This window comes from Macrotis lagotis, chromosome 3, assembly GCF_037893015.1.
Source record: "Macrotis lagotis isolate mMagLag1 chromosome 3, bilby.v1.9.chrom.fasta, whole genome shotgun sequence".
Classification (NCBI taxonomy): Eukaryota; Metazoa; Chordata; class Mammalia; order Peramelemorphia; family Peramelidae; genus Macrotis; species Macrotis lagotis.
Genome location: NC_133660.1, coordinates 175,090,737 through 175,110,847, shown reverse-complemented (window position 1 = coordinate 175,110,847; position 20,111 = coordinate 175,090,737). Strand labels below are relative to the sequence as shown.

Here is a 20,111-nt window from a genome sequence, read left to right as displayed (position 1 = left end):
GTACCTGCCAAATACCTGCTGTTCTGCTTTCCCCGTCTTGTACTCTCCTCCTACACTCTGGCAACGGAATGCCCTTCAGAACCATGGCTCACTGCTTTTGGTAAATGTTTTACGAGGCACTAAACAACCTTGTGTCCCACCCTCAGTGCAAACACCATTGAGAGAACACAATATAATGGTCACAAAGATATCCATGTGATGTACAGTAATGTAAATGAAGGGTCCTATTCCATACTTCCCCCTTAAAAGGACTCAAAGAAGGGGAAAAAGTAAATAAAAATACATCCAAACATTAGAAATGTTCAATTTTTAATGAAAAAGATGATTATAAAGTTCTCATTGTTCTAATCCCCAAGCAAGCCTGGGCAAGTCTAAACTGAAAAAAAAATTGTGAAAGGGAAGAGTTAATAAAGCACAGTGTTTACAAATAAATCTGTCCACAGAAGCAAGGCCAGACAGCTGCAAACCTGAGGCTCTGCTTTTGATACAGACATTTTACGAGTAAGCGTTAAACCCAAATTATGGGGGTAAAAAACTAAAAAAACAGAAACAAAAACCCTAAATTCAGCAACCCACATTCTGATAAACTATCATCTCCAGTAAGGAACAATAAGTCTTTGCCCTTTTCAGTATCCGTTTAGTTAGCCACAGCTCAAAGCCAACTTTTTCCAAACCAGAAGTGTTGCATTCCATTCAAGTTAACAATTACAAATGGAGGAGAACTGAAAATGGCTGGTGCTGGAGTGCTGTAGGTTCCACAACGTCAAGTACTACCAGTGTTATTAATGAAATAGCGGCAAGGATGCTCCAAGGAAATTCTGTATGAATTTAGAGAAACTACAACTGGATAGTACTAAATATTAACAAGTACTGATAGAGGCAAGGTAGATTTAGTTCCCCCTGATAGCAGGTGGAAGGGGGGGGTTGCATTGTCATTTCAAAGATAGAAAAGTAAGTATATTGAATCTGTCTATCCATTCAAAGGTGGCAAGATGGTTCAGGTCCTCTTGAAAAGAAGTGGAATGAAACTGTCCCACTGCCCTCTGCTTAAGCATGAACAAATATACACACTGGCAAAATAGAAAAATAAATGTTTCTCCAGGACCCCACGTGTACCCATAAGAACATATCAAATCTTTAATACTTTGTGATAAAATGCATATAATTTCCACTGGCTTGTCATTTCCTTCTCCAATTTTACAAGTGAGAAAACACAGGCAAATAAAGTGAAGTGACTTGTCTAGTTTCACACTAGTCACTGCCTGAACTTGGATTTGAACTCAGAGCTTCCTGAATCCAGGCCAGATACTCTAACCCTGCATCACCTAGCCACCCTGCTATATCTTTACCTATGGTAGAATGTGTCTTCTATTTCCCTTTTCCTTACTTTACTTTATCTTAGTAAGTAGAACAAAGGTAAAAGTACAAGTACAAAAGCCAAGTTTCCTTTCTGCCCTCTCTGAATTGGGACATTCAGATTCTCTAGGACTTACCACCAACTTGGGGTGGTCACAGTAAATGACTTAACATCTCTGTCTCTAAAGGGTAGGATGGGGGGCAGCTAGGTGGTGCAGTGGATAAAGCACCGGCCCTGGAGTCAGGAGTACCTGGGTTCAAATCTGGTCTCAGACATTTAATAATCATCTAGCTGTGTAGCCTTGGGCAAGACACTTAACCTCATTTGCCTTGCAAAAACCTAAAAAAAAGAGTAGGATGAGAAAGCTTCCCCCCCCCCCCCACAACACACACTTTCCCCCCCCAGTCAGTCATTTTCTTTTTGCCTTGCCTTTACCACCTCTGGCTTCCTTTTGACCTTATCTCTTTTCTGCTTCTCTCTAAAGTGACTGGCTCTCCCTCTCGAATTTGTGACAACAAGGAAACTACTTCTTTTATATTGCTTTATAGTTTTCAAAAGGTTCTTCAAACCTATTTCATTCTTATAAAGAACACTATGAGGGAAGACATTCTCCTTCCCATTCTAGACAAGAGAAGACTGAGTCAAGAAGTGAAATGCCTTACGGAAGATACTTCAAGAGATAGAAAAGAACTCACTAGATTTTGGGGGGGAGGTCTTTATATTTCTATGTTTCACGGTAGGTATAATATGTAAATTTCACTAATTTCTGTACTTTTTAAAGTTAATACCCTATAAATATTCCTTCTCCATTATTCATCTCCCACTCATACCTCTCTATTTAGCAGACTCATTCAAACCTTCATGTTGATCTTTAATTTTTCTCTACTACCATCACCACTATTTAATTTCTTCTTATTTTCAAGATGACTTCTTTCACTCTTTTCATACACACACACACACACACACACACACACACACACACACTCTCCTTTCACATTTCCTCATGATTATATTGGTCCCCAGAATAACCTGGGGATGTCCCACTTTATTAAAGCAAACCCAATCCAAGATAGCGTATGGTGAAAGCTTGCTTATAAAGCGATTGTTTGGAACTTGAAACTAAATTTTCCCATAGAGACAAGCCCATAAAAGACTGTTTAGCCTACGCTGAATTGTAATGCAGTTCCAGACTCTGTGGTAAGTAATGGAGATGCAAAGAAAGGCAAATGGCAATTTCTGCATGGGAAGTTCACAGTTCCACACAATGTGGGATACAATAGGCAAACCACCATGTACAAAGAAGATGTAGACAGGATAAACTGAGGATAATCAACCAAGGGAAAGCATTAGCATCAAAGCAAAGGTTTCCTGTAGAACAAGCATGAGGAAAGTCCAGTCCATGGCCCATATAAGGCCTGTGAAATCATTTAAACTGGAGTTGCCAAGGCAACCACTGACAGGACTAGAAATTCACTAAATCTAGGAACTTTTCAGGGGTGAATTAATTAAAATTAATTAAATGTTTGACCAAATATAGCAGGCTAATTTTCAAGTTGGTAATTTTGTTCAACCCATGAATTATGTTATAAATATCCATTGCAGAAAAAAGGTTCCCCATCCCTGCTGTAAAATGTTGAATTTTAGGGGCGGCTAAGTGGCACAGTGGATAGAGCACTGGTCCTGGAGTCAGGAGTACCCGAGTTCAAATCCGGTCTCAGACACTTAATATTAATTACCTAGTTGTGTGGCCTTGGGCAAGCCACTTAACCCCATTGCCTTAAAAAAAGAAGTTGAATTTTAGCTAGGACTTGAAAGAAGTCAATGAAATCAGTTGAGATGGGGGGCAGCCAGTGAAAATGTTCAGAGTGCACAGAGAAAGTGTTTTGTTCAAGGAACAACTAGGGGAATAGTATTCCTGAACCATAGAGTATGTGGGGATGAGTAATATAAAAGACTAGATTATTGGGGGGTAGGAGTGGAAACAGTTCAGCTTCTTAAGTTCTTTCAATGCCAGAGTATTTTATATTTGATCCTAGAGGTGGAAGGAATCACTGGATTTCACTGGTTTTTATGGAATTTGATCATCTTTTATATTAATGCTATATGTGTATGTATGTATGTATATTTGTTTCCAATATTTATACAAATATTAAAATATAAAATATGTAAATAATACCATGGATTTAAGATGAAGTAAATGCTAATAATTGAGATGGAGGAAGAAAAGAATGGTCAGAAAAAAAGCTAAGGATAGGAGATCTGGCTTGTTTTTTTGAAAGAGTAAATGTTTATGTACAATCCATCCCATTCTCTTTCCATCCTGGTAAGACTTAGCACAACTTGTGTGCTCACCATTGAACTTGGAGATCCCAGATTTTTTATAAAATTGCTTCCACATACCATGAGAAGAAGTAAAAGGGCCTCTAGTTCATTTTATCACTAAATTAATAATCTCTCCATATTCAACATTCATTCATTCAATAGTTATCAGATATCTCCGAGGTGCAAGACATTTTCAAATATGTTTGCAGACTCCACTTTTAAAAAGCTCTTCCTTTGAGGAAAATTAGACCAAACTATCCAATCCACTGTTTTCCAACAGATTTCAACATAAGGGGAAAAATCCAAACAAATATCATGAGCCTGTCTTTATGGTCTCTTTGGTCTCATTCTGGTGGTTAGGATTGAATACAATGCCTACTTGTGCTCTGTATACAACACCTAGTATGTCATTAGTATTTACATATTACAGCAAAACTATTAAGAGGTTAGGTTTCTAGGGCAAGGATGTACCTTCTCATGTTTATACACTATAAGTATTTTGAAATTGATTTTTATCTTTCAAGATGTAGCTCAAATATCACTTCTTTCGTGATAGTTTCCCTTATCACTTTTGTCTAAAATGATCTTTCTCATCTGATACCTGTTTTTACATTTCTTATGTATCCATATTTGGCTTTATATCACACCTATTGGTATTGTGATTTAAGTTCCACGGTATCAGATAGAGCATATTCACTAAGTAGCAATAAAATCCCAATCTACTTCCATACTGAGGTAATCTGTTGCAATACAAATAGGGTCAGATTTAGAGTTGGAAAATCCAGGTATTAAATCCTGGCTTGGAAACTTACTACCTCTGTAATCTAAGGTCCAAGATGCTGACAGTAGACTGTAGTCAGGAACACTCACCTTCCTGAGTTCAATCCAGCCTCAGCTAGTTAGCTGTATGACCCTGCGCAAATCACTGACTCTTAGTTTTCCTTAGTTTCTTCATTTGGAAAGGTGTCTTTGGACAAGTTACTTTAACTGTGATTTCCTCTTGTCCAGGCATCCTGATTCGTATCCGGTCATTGGACCCAGATGGCTCTACTGGAGAACGTAAGGCTGGTGACTTAGCACAGCTCCCCCTTCCCTCAAATCTTATGCATAAGCTTGTCATAGCATCACTTCCCTGATGTCATGGTCTTCTCTGAGAACTAGGGACAACCACCATCAACATCATCATCTGTAAAATGAGCTAGAGAAGGAAATCACTCCAGTAGCTTTGCCAAAAAAAAACCAATACCCTAAATGGGGTTACAGACCCAACTGGAAAGTGACTTAACAACAAGAGTAATTTATGTCCAATACTCAACCATTCTGAGTCTCAGTTTCTTCAATGGTCAAGTAAGAAGGTTGATTTAGATGCTGTTTAAGGTCTTTTTTACCTCTAAGTCAAGTTCTTAACCTTTTTTTGGTTGTTGATACCTTTTTGATTTTGGTGGAACATATGGATGTTTACAAAAAAAATGTTTTTAGATGCATAAAATTCTAAGATCAAAAAGAAAAACTTACCTTGATATATAGCTCTTTAAATAATTTAACTAGATTCACAGCCATTTGGTTAAGAATCTGTCTAAATCTATGAAGTTATGATTTATTGATATTTGTAATATCTTCTAGTACCTAACACAATGCTATGCACACAGTATGTGCTTAATAAATATTATTTACGGAACTGATTTAAGGGGTTTTGAAAACAAAATGCTAGTCCCAATCATATTAAAGACTTCTTTCTCTACAACTCTGTGCTTAATTTATTGGACAATATAAATATCATCTACTTTTTAAAAGTGGCAAATAAGAGACTACTAAATCTACTATAATTAATAATGTTTTTCATTAACTGTAAAACCCTGCTAAAACTATTTTCTTTCCTTATTTCCTTCCTCAAGATACTCTCAAACTAAACACAAATAGAAGACTTATACAACATACAAACAATGCAACGTTGGTATATATCTACTACCCTTTCCTGTTTCTCTGTAGGAATCACAGACCATAGTAAATTCACAAGGTTTGGAGTCAGTCCAGGTTGCATAGGGAGTTGGGGTGGGGAAAGGAGAAGCAGTAAGTAAGTATGAGAATTAACCAGGAGGGGCTCATATTCAGGCTATATAGTCATACCTCACTCAACATAATTAATTTAATAAAAACGCATTAGAAAAAAATTATGTTATGGAAGGTGAAAAAAGACAATATTTCAAATGGGGGGATGGGCTGAATGATATTTTAGTGTGATTTCACAAAGATTTGGCTGGAATGTATTAACAATGTTATTACAAAATGACATTAGTCCAGGAAACATCATTATCTGGGCCTCACCATAGGCACAGGTGCAGAGGATTAGTAGAGGATTAACAGTTATTGAATGGGGGTGGCACCTGAATGTAAGAAGTGTCTTTAAGACTAGGGTGTGCCCTCTCTGATCACAGAAATCTTTTTTGGCTGAAATAGAGACCACATCCTAATTCTTGCTATGATTCTTCTGCATTTTGAAGTTTTTGCTCTGATTTCCATTTTCGTTCTCTAGCTCTCCCATATTAGACTTTCTGACTCTGTCCCTCATTTTTCCCCTCCCCCAACTCTAGCTACAGGACAGTCCTTGTTTGAACTTCCAGTGCCCTTGAAGCTGAACTAGTTGGGGTCCTGTTCCTGGGATGTACTTCATTTGTCTAGTGAAGGCTATGAATTCTACCCAAGAATCTCTTTTACAGTTTTCTACAGAGCTCATAGCTGTAGCAATTAATCAGCAGAGGAGAAAATTCCTTTTGGTGAGATTCATCCCCTCCCTATGGGATTTGTGTTTAGTTTGAGAGTATCTTGAGATAGAGGAAAGGTGCTGTAACTTCATTAAATAACTGAAATTCATTTTCTGTTCTTTGGTGTTGCCTCTTTCTTGCTCCTCTCCCCAAATGAGGCCAGAGGATTTAGCATATGGAAAAGCGAAGTTTATGGTGAATGAGATCAAATGAGAAGAGCTGATCTTCCCTTTCACATACAGGTAAGTAGATTCGATTAACCCACATAGTATTTTCATCTCTATTGGTCACTTACAGACTTCCAAAAGAAAAACGGTAATATTAAAAGTGAAAAGCTAATTAAAGATAGTCTCCAGAGTGGGATTTGAATTTCTGGATCACAGTTTAAAATACAAGAATGATAGGTGCCTAACAAAGGATGGAGTGTATCCAACAAGAGGCTGCAAAACTACATTTGCCTAGATATTGCCAATATAATTAAAAAGTCTTTCACTGAAAAAGAAAGGGGAATGAGAAAATTGTCCATATGGATCTGATAAACACTCCCATAGATATAACAGAAGTGGAACAGCAGAAGAAAGAACCAGTAATTCACAGAAGGCAACATCAAGAATAAAGCCAGCCCTAAAATCCATGATCTCAGACATCTATCTACAAATATATAGTTATTAATAACAGCAAGAGGCAGTTAGAGATCCCAATGCAAGGACATCAATTTGACTTGAGTATATCTGAAACAATGGAATGTTTTGAAATTTTGCTTTGGAAAAGTATACCTTACTCAAAAGGAAAGGCTGAACAGGAGGAGAGAAATATGGTAAAGAACACATGTGTGAAATTCAAAAGGAACTAAAAACAAAAGTAAAACCATTATAGATGTAATAATACCTGGAAGAAAGAATTCATGCCACTACTACTGGAATATCTACTGGACTCTCCTCTTGCCAAAAGCAAACATCAGACAAATCTGTAATTTGCCTAAATGGAAATTTCATTCTTTAAAAATTAGAGGAAGCAGCAAGAGGAACTGCTATTCTGGATTGCGTTCTGACCAACGAGGAACTAGTTGCTGAGGAAGAAATGCCAGAACTTTGGGGGCAAGTGACCACTCTACCATAGAGTTCATAATAAAGGAAAGGAAAAGTCAATTCCCATCTGTAATGCACCATATATTTTAGAAGCAATTTTAAGAAGATTCAGAGAAAGGACATGTAAAATCCAATGGTTTAATATTTTACAGAGAAAGTTGGCCCAGGAATTTCATTCCTAAGAAATTAATTAGGAATACATAAAACAGAAATAATTCAATGGAAGAGGAATGAGAATTTAGAGACCAGTATAGATGCACAGAAACTGATAAATCAGATTTTTTAAAAGACATAGAAAAATGGAAGCAAGGAGAAATAAAGGGTAATTTAAAAAAAAAAAGAGTAATATGGCCTTATAAGAATTGTGACAGAAACACAATTATCAGAAGCCCAGGAGTTGAATACTGTAACAAAAATATTTTTATTTAATTTTTTAAGGAGAGGGTACAAAATGAGTCAGCTCTCTGAAAGTCTCCATTAGCATATACAATGAAGGAAACATTCCTCTAACTCTGAAGTCTTTTTCCTAAGAAACTATAGCCAAATGGCTGAAGAGAGTAGACAACCCAAATGGATAAGGGGAGTAGACAGTCCAATTACTCTCCAAGAGTCAAGAGGTGGTGTCAGTGATAGCAAATCAGGTGTAGCTTTCTCTCTTAGAAGCAGGCAAAGTATTAATTTTGGTTTTTGTTTGCAAGAGAATGGGATTAAGCAGCTTGCCCAAGGTCACACAGCTAGTAATTATTAAGTGTCTGAGGCCGAATTTGAACTCAGGTCCTCCTGACTCCAGGGCCGGTGCTCTATCCACTGTGCCACCTAGCTGCCCAGGAAAAGTGTTAATTAAAGAATTAAAGGTCAGATCAGATTGAGTTGACTGATAATTATTTTGACTACACTGTGCTATATCCCTCACAAATCTTGCATGATAATGGTGAGCTTTCTTTTGGGGACCTGCATTTCACCATAGTTACCTAATTTCTGATTCTGCTTCTTAATGTCTCTCTCTCTCCCCTCTTTTCTTTCTCTTTCTTCCTCTCTCTCATCTGTAGATCATGTGCTCTGCTAATAAATCAGTAATGGTGGGGCAGCTAGGTGGCACAGTGGATAGAGCACCGGCCTTGGAGTCAGGAGGACCTGAGTTCAAATCCAGACTCAGAAAATAAATAATTACCTAGCTGTGTGACCTTGGGCAAGTCACTTAACTGCACTGCCTTGCAAAAACCAAAAAAAAAAAAAAAAAGAAAAAAGAAACTATTAAATTAGTAATGAGCACTAAAGGTCTAAGTACAGCATCAGGGTGTTTATCAGCATTTAGACTTTGAGCAGTCTCTCTCATGGATATTCTATGATTTTATAGTCTAGGGTCTAAGAAAACAGCTCATATTTATCATTAATAACAAAAAATTCACTGCTAATATTTTTGATATGTTATTTATGATTGGGAATGTATAGGAATTTCCCATGGCTCTATCAGCTGAATGAAATATCCTTTCTTTAAGTTCAAATTCCTTTAGTTCAAGATTTTATTACCCAAGCCATGGAAAAAAAGGAAAAGAGCTTTTCTTTCTTCTCTAAACCAATATTTAATCTAATTAAAAAAAAACAGAAGGGTCTATTCTATTACAGCATCATCCTAGTGCACTGCCAAGAACTCTGAGTTGAGCTCAAGGTCTTCTCATACCCAATTCCTGCCAGTCCTGCCATTTAGGAGTTGTGTGACCCATAGGTCACCTTTCCAAAGCATACCATAGTTTTCAAAGCACTTTCCTCACAAAAAAAACCTGTGAAGTGAGTTATCTAAATATAATTTATATATTCTACAGACCAACCAGTCAGTCAACAAACAAATGTTTATTGTTTATTAAGTGGCTGTTCACCTGAGAGCATTGGGCTAGGTATTAAGAGAGACCATTTAACAAGACAATCCCTGCTCTCAGGTGCAATGCACAAAAGGAAGCTGAAAAGTAGAGGGGTAGGGGAAAGTATCCAGCATAAGGGGCATGATGAATTAAACCAAAGGCACGCAGTTGAGAGGGAAATGAAGAGATGAGTGACCTGGCCATCTTCCCTGGAAGGAGGACTTGGTAGATCTCTGTGCTCCACCCTCCAATCAAAAAGGTACCTGCAGCAGAGGGTACTGATGTGATCTTGCAGGATGAAGCTCCAGGACACATAAGAAGTTACTAAATGCAACTGGGTGGGAAATGATGAGGAAAATAATGTCAAGTCACAGAACTGGGGCTATTAGTGGTCATCTAGTCCAATTTCCTCATTTTTTTAGATTAAAAAACAAAACTCAGAGAAGTTAAGTGATTTGTGACAATGGGCCAGTCTATTTAATCTCCCTTGGTTCAGGTTCCTCATCTAGATAAAGATAGAATCATAGAAGAAAGACAGAAAGACAAGTAGAAAGTCAGGTGGACAGTAATAGACAGATAAATAGACAGAAAGATAGATATCGATAGATCAACAGAGAGATAGACAAAAATAGAAAGACGGGTAGATAAAATATAAACAGACAGTGACAGAGATAAATAGAAAGACCAAAGATGGAGAGATAGGATAAGTAGATTCATACATACAAAGAAACTATCCCTTTTTATTGTTAACAATTTGGTTGATGTAAAGGGTAGAAAATGAGCATGAAATTGGATAAAATCCACTAGTAAAGGCCTTTTAACAAAATGGTAAGAAGAGGCTATGTGTGCTAGATGAGAACTACCACTGAGATGATTGTACTGAGAGGTTTTGTTTGAAAGTAGAACAATGGAGGCAACTAGGTGGCACAGCGGATAGAGCACCAGCCCTGGAGTCAGGAGGATCTGAGTTCAAATTTGACACTAGGTAAGTATTATTACCTAGCTGGATGATCTTGGGTAAGTCACTTAACCCCATTGCCTTGCCAAAAAAAAAAAGTAGAATAATGACTAAGGGAATGATGGCAGTAGACACTGTGGTCAATCAATTTATTTACAGTTGACTGAAGTTTTGAACTTTATAACTGACATAATTACAAATCAAATATCCATTTGGGGACTAGAAAGAGATCATAAAATGGCTGTTAAGTCCATAACTGAGAGGCAGATGAATTTGAGTTTATAACAGAAGGTAAAGAAAAGACCACCAACAGGCTCAGGTGCTCAGAAGCCAGAAGGGCAAGGGATAAGAAGCCAGTAGGAGAAGTTTTGAGAAAGGGAATAAGGTAAGAAAGAATAGGAGAGTGAGAGGAGCTCAGAAGACATAGAAAGCCCCTAGCTTAACCAGCTGATCTTTCAGTAGTGATTTGGAAGATCAGGCATTGTTTTGATGATTGACTGGGAAAAGTCTGGAGCAAGTCTGGAAGCATATTGGACGGGGTGACCTGGAGTATACCTACCTATGTCCTTCCATGTTTGAATTGAAGTAGTGGGGCCACAGGGAATAAGTTGTGCATGTATTTCAACAGGAGTGCTTTCTAATGAAAAGAACGCTGTTGCTAATTATTTGCAGATCCGAAAAAATTGGCAATAAGCAAAAAAGCACTCGTCACTACTTCAGTGGTTCAAAGGCAAAAGATGAGTGATTTTGCCCAGCAAATGAGCAGTAAGGACCCAAATGGCAAGAGCTACCAGTAAAATGGCTTCAAGGGCATAACTTGTTCCTGAAGGGACCCAGGATGCAAAAACTAAAGTTCAAAGCTGTTAGTGTCTCTGAACAGACAGATTCTAGTTTCTATTGATGTGTGCAACTTTCCCCCCATTAACACTGTATGCACTGGTCAGAGTGTGACCTAGGTTTATGAGGGAATTATGATTTTTTTTTATTACTCCTGCTTTTTTGCCTTCTGATACATAATTGCTACAGTTAAACCTGTTTTTGCCTTAATAAGTAAATGTTTTATGTTTAAGAGTTAATAGTGACACTGTGTATATTTTGTGAAAATGGGAAGCACACCAATGAGGACTCTGGAGCTACTACTCCCTCCAACCAAAACATTACCAACTAGGACTACAAAACAGAGAGATGAATTCATGGCAGTGGTCCCTCTATGGGAACCCCAGACTTGCCCAGCCTGAGTAAAGAGTGGGGTAAACAAATAAACCAAGAGAACACCCTAGGCTTTTTATAATATGATTCGTTGTTGTTCCTTCATTTCAGTCTTATCCAACTCTTTGTGACCCTCTATGGGTTTCTTGGCAAAGATGCTAGAGTGGTTTGCCATTTCCTTCTCCAGCTCACTTTATAGCTGTGGAAACTGAGGCGGATTAAGTGTTTTGATTTCCCCAGTCACACAGGTAATAAGGTTGAATTTGAACTCTAATCTTCCTGATTCCAGTCCAGACCATTAACAAACTCACAAAATTGTTAGGAAATGCAATAAGTGTAAACCACCCTGACTACAAGTCCTCGGAATAATATCATAAATCATTTCAGTTACCTTTGTGGGCAAGGGAGGAATCTACTCTCTGGTGCTGCTATGAAACATCTATTCCTTTCTGAGGATCATGGGGTTAAAGTAGAGAAGCTAGAAGTATATCAAATTGTCCTTGGCCTCAGTAAGCTTATATATAACAAAAGAAACTCAGAGAACAGGTTTAGATCTGGAAATGAATACAATTCAGCTCAGTCAGGCTGCTTTTAAGCTCTGACTTCCTGCCTAACCAATGCAAGCCAATTAAGTTCTCTGGACTTCAGTGTCTTTATCAGTTAAATGAGAAGGGTGGGTAGGAGCCAGGTCCCTTCCAACTCAGCTCTGTCCATGATCCCTATGAGACAGGCAAAAATCTCTCATCCCTGCCTGCTTTAGCAACAGTACAAAAATTATTCTTTGAATTTCCCTGTTTTCAGGATCTCAAACATATTTCCCTAGTCTGCACAGGATCTACAGGGATGATGATGATGGAAGTATAAAGCACTATGTCTTGGGCATCTATTGGTGTTTTTGCTTAATGGTTTTCTGCAAGTCTACTTTGGGCCAATTTGTTAGGAAGCATCTGTTCGGTCAGTAACAAAAATCTCAACAAAATTTTCCATTGAAATTAATAAATATTTCTTCAGTGATAACATCAAACACAAAAAGAATGGAAGAAATCAGCCAGGAAGTTGAAGCAAACAGGTAACTTCCTGTCTGTTAGCAACAGGAGGCTATGTGCCTTTTAGTTATTTCACCATCCACTTAAGTACAAAAACCATGGAATTCTGTCCTTCTGAACTACAATTTATTAGCCCTAGGTTGCCTTTTCAGAAAGCAGTTTGCTCTTCCAACAGCTGGGTCAGGATTTCAGAGTAAGCTGCAATGGCCAAGCATCAACAGATCTACTAGCCTGCTCTGGGTGGCCCCTAGTTTGCTCAGCATCATGACCACTCGGCAACCTCTTAACCAAAAAGTACCAATTTCTCAACTGCAGAGAAAAACTTAATCTAACAAATCACAAAATTTTCTGTAGTTTCCTCTTGCCTCTAGGAATTATTAAACAATCAAAAATTTTGGCATTTAAATTCCTTCAAATTTGGGTCCAGTTTATCTTTCCAGCCAAAATGATCTTCTCAAGTACAACCTTACATCTCCCATCTCTAAGACTTTGCCCAGGTCATTCCCCATACCAATACTTCCTTATCACCTCTACGAATTACTTATACTTTTAGAATCTCTAGCTTCCTTCAAAATGACTAACACGCTATTCCTTTTCATGATCTCCTCCAGCTATTGTTCCTTCATTTCCCTCCCCCAACAAAAGATATTTCTTGTATTTATTTGAATTCATCTTGTACCAGTCTAATAATGTATATAAGTACTGCTAACCCAATAAAATATAAGGTCCTTGAGAGCAAAAGTAAACAAATAGTCATTCATTCATCCATTTATTTATTTGGGGGGGGGTTGACTTTTGTTTTAGTTGTTTGTTCTTTGACCTCAAACCTTCTTAGCATTGCCCCTGTACATTCTAACCATTGTTCCATCTCGTCTTCTGTGGTCAAATGCAACAAATCTATTCATCCTCTCTTCCATATGACAGTCTCTCAGACAGAAAAAGCCAGTCATCATGTATCCTCCTAGCCCAATTCTTTTCTTCAATAAATCTTCAGATGGCAAGGCCTGATTGCCCTTCCTTGGACATTTGCCATCTCCTCGGTGTCCTTCCTAGAAATTGCACATAATAACCCAGATGTGATCTGACAAGGGCAGAGTACAATGGGACTGTCCTTTCCATACTCATGGAAGTTTTAATGACTTTGTATCCTGAAGACTGGCCCCAGTTTTAACTACCACTGACATTAGCTTATGACAGTATTTGATTTGGAAGAAAATATAAAATCAACTAAGGGAGTCTCAAGAAAACTCAAGTCCCAATTATTGCTTGCTGATGCCCATTTTATTCCCTGGTTTTGCAAAATACAAGTGCCCTCAGGGGTCACACTGAAACAAAGAAATTCTTATTAACAAAACTTTACTAAGCACTTATTGTATAACATTCATTATGCTAAGTGTTGAGGGTACAAAGGAGAAAAAAAATAACCAATAATCCTGGCCTCAGGGAGCTCACAGCTAATAAGGAGAAAACAACATTTAAGTAATTGTGTAGATATAAACTTTATATTATGTACATGAAAGTCATCACAGAGAGAAAATATGATCAAATGGGGGGAAGGGAGAAGGAAAAGTTTTCCTGATGAAGGTGCCATTTGAGAAGAATCATGAAGAAAGCCAAAGAATCTAGGGGGTAGAAAAAGAGGAAGAGCATTCTAGGGCTAGGGGACACCTAGTGAAAAAGCATATGAAGCATCCTACAGGAGAGACAGTAAGAAGGCTAATGTTAGTAAATTATAGCATAGTTGGAAGGGAACACTGTACTACAAAGTAGGAATCATCAAAATTATTTGATAAAAGCTAAAAATAGAGAAGTTGATCAATGAACTTGATTATATACACAACATATAGATGTAAACGAACATAATAGCACAATTGTTCAATAATTTACAGTATTGGGGGCAGTGGGTGGTGCAGTGGATAGAGCATTGGCCCTAGAATTAGAAGGATCTGAGTTCAAATCCAGCCTCAGACACTTAATAATTACTTAGCTGTCTGACTATGGTAAAGTCACTTAACCCCAATGCTTTGCAAAAAAACTAAAAAAAAAATCTACAGTATTCTACAAAACTGTTAAAAAAAAGTTTAGCAAAACTCAGGTTTAAAACAAATCTAGAAACATACCCCAAAATAATCCATAAATGGATATATAGCTTACAGTAAGTGTTAACACTATAATTCAGTACAATTTTGGAATTCAATCAGTTTTGACTGAGGCAAAATTTGGGACAGCTTCAACAAGTGACAAAAAAAATCCCTCTTTCTCACTTGTAAACTTATTTGTAATGATTACAGCTGAACAAAAGCAATTCAGCTTGGCCTATAGGATATTTTCTATGGCATAGAAATAATTGTACAATATATTAAGGTTCAGTTTTATTCAATTTAAGAGTTTATTAAGGACCCATTATTTGCTTGCAAGTAGCTAATATTCTACTGGGGAATGGAAGCACCCAATAACCTGAGGTCCCAACAGCTGGATGCATTGTCAGATGACAAGTGGAGTTCTCCTCCTAATTGCTATTAATTTACATATCAAATTTGTTTCCACAGTGGTCTTGGGGAAGGGAAATAAGTACTATACCAACTTACTACCCAAACACACCGCTACCTCCTCTCACAAATGATATTTAATTAATATAAATATAGAAAGTAGAGAAAAGGGGTGGGGACACTTTGTTAACAGAACTAGATTTGCACTAACTTAAAATCCTAATTTTAAGATTAATCTTTATGTAATAGACATCATACAAAGTTATATAGAGAAATTTGAAATTTGTATGTATTTCTGATCCAGGTGAATAGACACTTAACAGACTTGCAAGATGCAGAGAACATAAGAGTTTGGGTTTTTTTTTTAAGGTTTTTGCAAGGCAAATGGGGTTAAGTGGCCTGCCCAAGGCCACACAGCTAGGTAATTTTTAAGTGTCTGAGACTGGATTTGAACCCAGGTACTCCTGACTCCAGGGCCAGTGCTTTATCCACTGCGCCATCTAGCCAACCCGAACATAAGTTTTATTGTACTTATTGCTTGTTGATTACTATTCAATCACGCTCTCAAATGAGCATCTCTTTACCAACCAGATATTTTACAAGATCTCTCTCCTCCCTTTATCAAGAACATTCAAAACTCTTTAGAGGATTTAAGATAAAAATAACTCCTTTCAATGACCCTCTGATAATAAATATCAGATGAGATATAATTCAGGGAGATGTATACTTACCAAAAGTATTTGCCTCTAAGATGGAAGAGATCCAATGCAGAGTGAAGGTCAAAGCAGGGAGTCTCGGTAAATAATGGGGTCCACCAATTGTTCCTGTTAGGGGATAATATGTTGATTGCATCAAATTTTGCATTGCATAGATCTCATGATAGAGATCTTCAATCCCTCAAAGAATGTCATGTACCTAGATTTCAACCCTGAATGAACCCCTATAACTTTTCCAGCAGTATGTCTATCAGTACAGATTGAATAATGAGATGGGCCTAGAGTTGAAAAAAGAGGAGGTAGGTAGGCTGGATTGCTTTCAGGAAGTTGATTACTTTTACTGACTCCAAACTTCCAAAAACAGCAAAGGTCCATCCCCCCACCCAATATAAACACTTAAATAGTATTAAGATATGGCAGCTTGCAAAGAATTAAAGGTGACCATCACAAAGAAGGCAATGGTAGACATTAGAAAAGTCTAGAAAGACTTGAATAAACTATTGCTGAATGAAATGAGCAGAACCAGGAGAACATTGTACACATTTAACAGCAGCATTGTGAGAGGATCAACTATGATAAATGCAGCTCCTCTTAGCAGGTCAGTGATCAAGGATAGACCTGAGAGACTTCCAAAGAAAAATTATAGTTTTACTGCAGAGCAAAATAAATTACACTCACTTTTTATTCTTTCATCTTGTTTCTCCCTTTCTCATGGCTCCCCCCACTTAATTCTAATTCTTTCAGAACATAACTAATATGGAAATATGCTAAAAATGATCATACATATAGCACCTATATGATATTGTTTGCTGTCATGAGGAAGGGAGAGGGAAAGGGATGGTGGTGGAAAAATGTGACCCTTTAAAAGCTTTGCAAAAGGATGAATGTTAAAAATTATTTTTGCATGTAATTAGAAAAAAATGAAGTAAACAATGAATTATAGGAGGCCAGCTAGAGTGCTCCATTGGTCACCTTAAGATTGTCATTCAAAATGATAAAAAGATTCCAACTCTTTGAGTAGACCTGTAGTGGCAAAATTTTGGGACAAGTTAAAGTTTTGGCAAGGCAGTGGGGTTAAATGAATTGTCCAAGGTCACACAGGTAATTATTAAATGTCTGAGGTCACATTTGAGCTCAGATCCTCATGACTCTGAGCACAGAACATATGGAGCAGATAAAAAGAAGTATGTTAATCTCCATTTCCACTAGATAATATTAATATTCTATAGTAAGAGTATACAGACTTGACTCAAGATCTCAGGATTTTGTTTTAAGTTGATAATGCCTTTCTTTGATTTTATATGGAATGGTGTAATTTCTAAAATTCTTGCCAGACTATCCAGGCTCTTCCCTTAGACTGTACACTGATTTTAGATCATCATGTTTGAATGCCAGTTTGAATCATTTAGAAGGCTCCAAAATAACTAATCAAGATTTCACTAATTCAGTTTTCACCTATACATTTTCTCTTAATATTAAAGGCCTCAGTATTCTTTGATAAATTTGTATATTACTCTTGTAGACCAGAATGACTTGCAACAGGAAAAATATATCAACTTCATTTTGTTTAAGTCTCTATCTGGTAAAAACCAAACTTACAAGATTTGAAACTGCATTCATTTACAGACTGCCAAAGAAATGAAATTCAAAAAATTTTTTTTATTATTTTTGTGGCCAGAAGCACAACTATACAATGATATTTAAGTGATTGGGAATCAAATCATTCCATCCATTTAAAGTAAGTAATAAAATGCCCAGAAATGTCAGCATTGAGCACTAAAAACAGACTGGACGTTCATGGGTTCATGATTTCACAAAGTTGCCATGTGATCTCTTAAGTTTGAACCCATTTTCTCTTGGAATTTGCAAATTCTGGGAGGTTATCACAAAATTTGGGGGTTATGTTTTTATATCAATTTACCACCTTATGGAATACCCCTTAAAAGCTACTTAAACTAAATGAAAAATGAATTCAAGTGATAAAATAAAGAACATAGCAACAGGTGTTTAAGTCATTGACATTAAAGACTAAACTTTCCGGGGGGCGGGAGTGGCAGTTAGATGGAGCATAGAGCACTGGCCCTGGAGTCAGGAGGACCTGAGTTCAAAAACAAATACAGCCTTAGACACTTAATATTTACCTAGCTGTGTGACCTTGGGGAAGTCACTTAACTGCACTGCCTTGCCAAAAAAAAAAAAGCTTAACCCTCACTCCTCAAAGGTTTCAGAACCCTGAAGTTATAAATGTAGCCTTGTTTTGGGACCCAATACCCATTGCTGAGAGTAGCGATCCTCAGAGCTTCTATGGGCTACTACATAAGCAAAACCAGTTTATAAGATCAACAAGATTTTTTGCATAAGCATTTAAAAAGCTCCTAGATCTATTGAATTTTGAATCCTGCCTACAGTTGCCAAGATTTTCCTGACCTTCTAAGACCCGCGAGTCGGATGTTCCCTGTCCTTGTCTTAAGGGTCAAGCATGTAGTGTAGCAGAATCAGCATTTCAATGGAAATGCTTATTTTATCCCATAATTAAACAAAAAAAAATGTTTAAAAACAAACTCAGAGCAGCTAGATGAAGCAGTGGATAAGAGCACTGGCCCTAGAGTCAGGAGGACTGAGTTCAAATCGGACCTCAGATACTTAATAATTACTTATTTGTGTGACCTTGGGCAAGTCATTTAACCCCATTGCCTTATAAAATAACAAAAAAAAACCCACAACACATAAATAAATTTTAAAAATATAAATCATGTTTAAAAAAGTATCTAATTCAAGTCTAAGATCTATCCTCATAGATAAAACTGCTAGGATGCAGAGAAGGGAATTTTCTCAAAGAAAAATGTCAATGACTTAAACACCTGTTGGTATGTTCTTTATTTTATCTCTTGAATTCATCAGAGTCCAGTCCCTATTCACATACAGACAGAGGCACACATACAGTCACAGACACAGACAGACACACACACACACGCGTGCGTGTGTGCAAAGTTCTTTTTATGGATTGCTTCTGGAGTATCTGTGTTTAATCAAAGATGTATAGGATGCTCTGGCTGGCTGAATTAAAAACAAAGCCCTCAAGTTACTAGCAATGAATGTAATTCTAGAAAAACAGAATACCATATATATCTCTGCAGCGACTGCTACTAATAGAGTTGACTGGAATATGGGCACTATGTTGTCAACTGCTCACAATCTGGGAATTATTTTATTTGATCCTTTTCTGATGATGAGCCTGGTTTTGATCTACTACAACTAAGTTTGAGAGCCAAAAACTCATTGATGTGCTGTTTCACTCAAACCTTTGTTACCTGAACTGTGAAATGGAAAAGATAATAACATTGACCCAGAGCCAGTGTATCAAAGGCTAAGTAATTAATGACCACTAAGCGGAGGGGAAGCATGAGGATATAAAATTACAATATTTCATTATTATCACTACACTTTTTTTGGCTAGTTCCATGAAAGGAGATTTAACCTCAGTATAGGAACTGAAACAATTTCCAGTGGCCGGTGTGGATAGCCATAGACAAAATAGGTCACCTCCATTTGCTAATTCTGTAAATCCACTCTTTTCATGCAAGCTAAGAAACATTCATTAAAAAAAAATCTCGGGATGGCTAGGTGGTGCAGTGGATAAAGCACCCGCCCTGGAGTCAGGAGTACCCGGGTTCAAATCCAGTCTCAGACACTTAATAATTACCTAGCCTTGTGGCCTTGGGCAAGCCACTTAACCCCATTGCCTTGCAAAAATCTAAAAAAAAAACAACAAAAAAAAATATCTCAAGGAAAGAAAGCATTATATATATTCATTTTAGACTTCCTTCCACCCTATGCCCCCGTCTTATTATCTTATACTTCTTCACTATGACCTTCAAGGCAGTTCTCAAAAACAGCCTTCAAAGACATCTTAGGAAACGTGGTAATATGCTTTTAAGCATATTAAAGACTAACTTCTCTTCCCATTCAAACATACGGAACTTGATCTTCTGGGGAAATTCTTAGCAAATACTCAGTTTTATTTTCAAATCAATAAGATTATAAGTAATAAGAACTTGACAATCTTTAAAATTTTCAGCAAGTCTTGTAAATTCTAAACTATCCATGCCTGAATAAAATGGTAGTGATAAGTTAACAATGATTAATGATGCCATAGATAAAAACTGCATGATAGAAAAAGAGACCTGGGAGACAAAAACTATTGATGATCCTCTCCCATAATTCCCTGCAGCCCAAGACAACTTAGAGCCTACATCCAGGTGGGAAATAAGGATATTGTTACACATAGAAAGAAGCACTGCCAAT

The 20,111-nt window shown here is 37.2% G+C and overlaps 1 protein-coding gene across 12 annotated transcripts in view; it reads right to left on the bottom strand.

Annotated features, from left to right (window-relative positions):
* The window catches only part of RBM47 (RNA binding motif protein 47), a 156,528-nt gene that overhangs the window by 73,033 nt on the left and 63,384 nt on the right, over nucleotides 1–20,111 (bottom strand). For 10 of the 12 annotated variants that reach the window (XM_074229574.1, XM_074229573.1, XM_074229570.1 and 7 more), the window contains one exon: nucleotides 15,822–15,914. The gene's annotated coding sequence lies outside the window, so the exon portion shown is untranslated. Of the gene's footprint in view, nucleotides 1–4; nucleotides 1,711–15,821; nucleotides 15,915–20,111 lie in introns of those variants that run through there. The other 2 variants (XM_074229582.1, XM_074229579.1) reach the window with 1 other exon arrangement.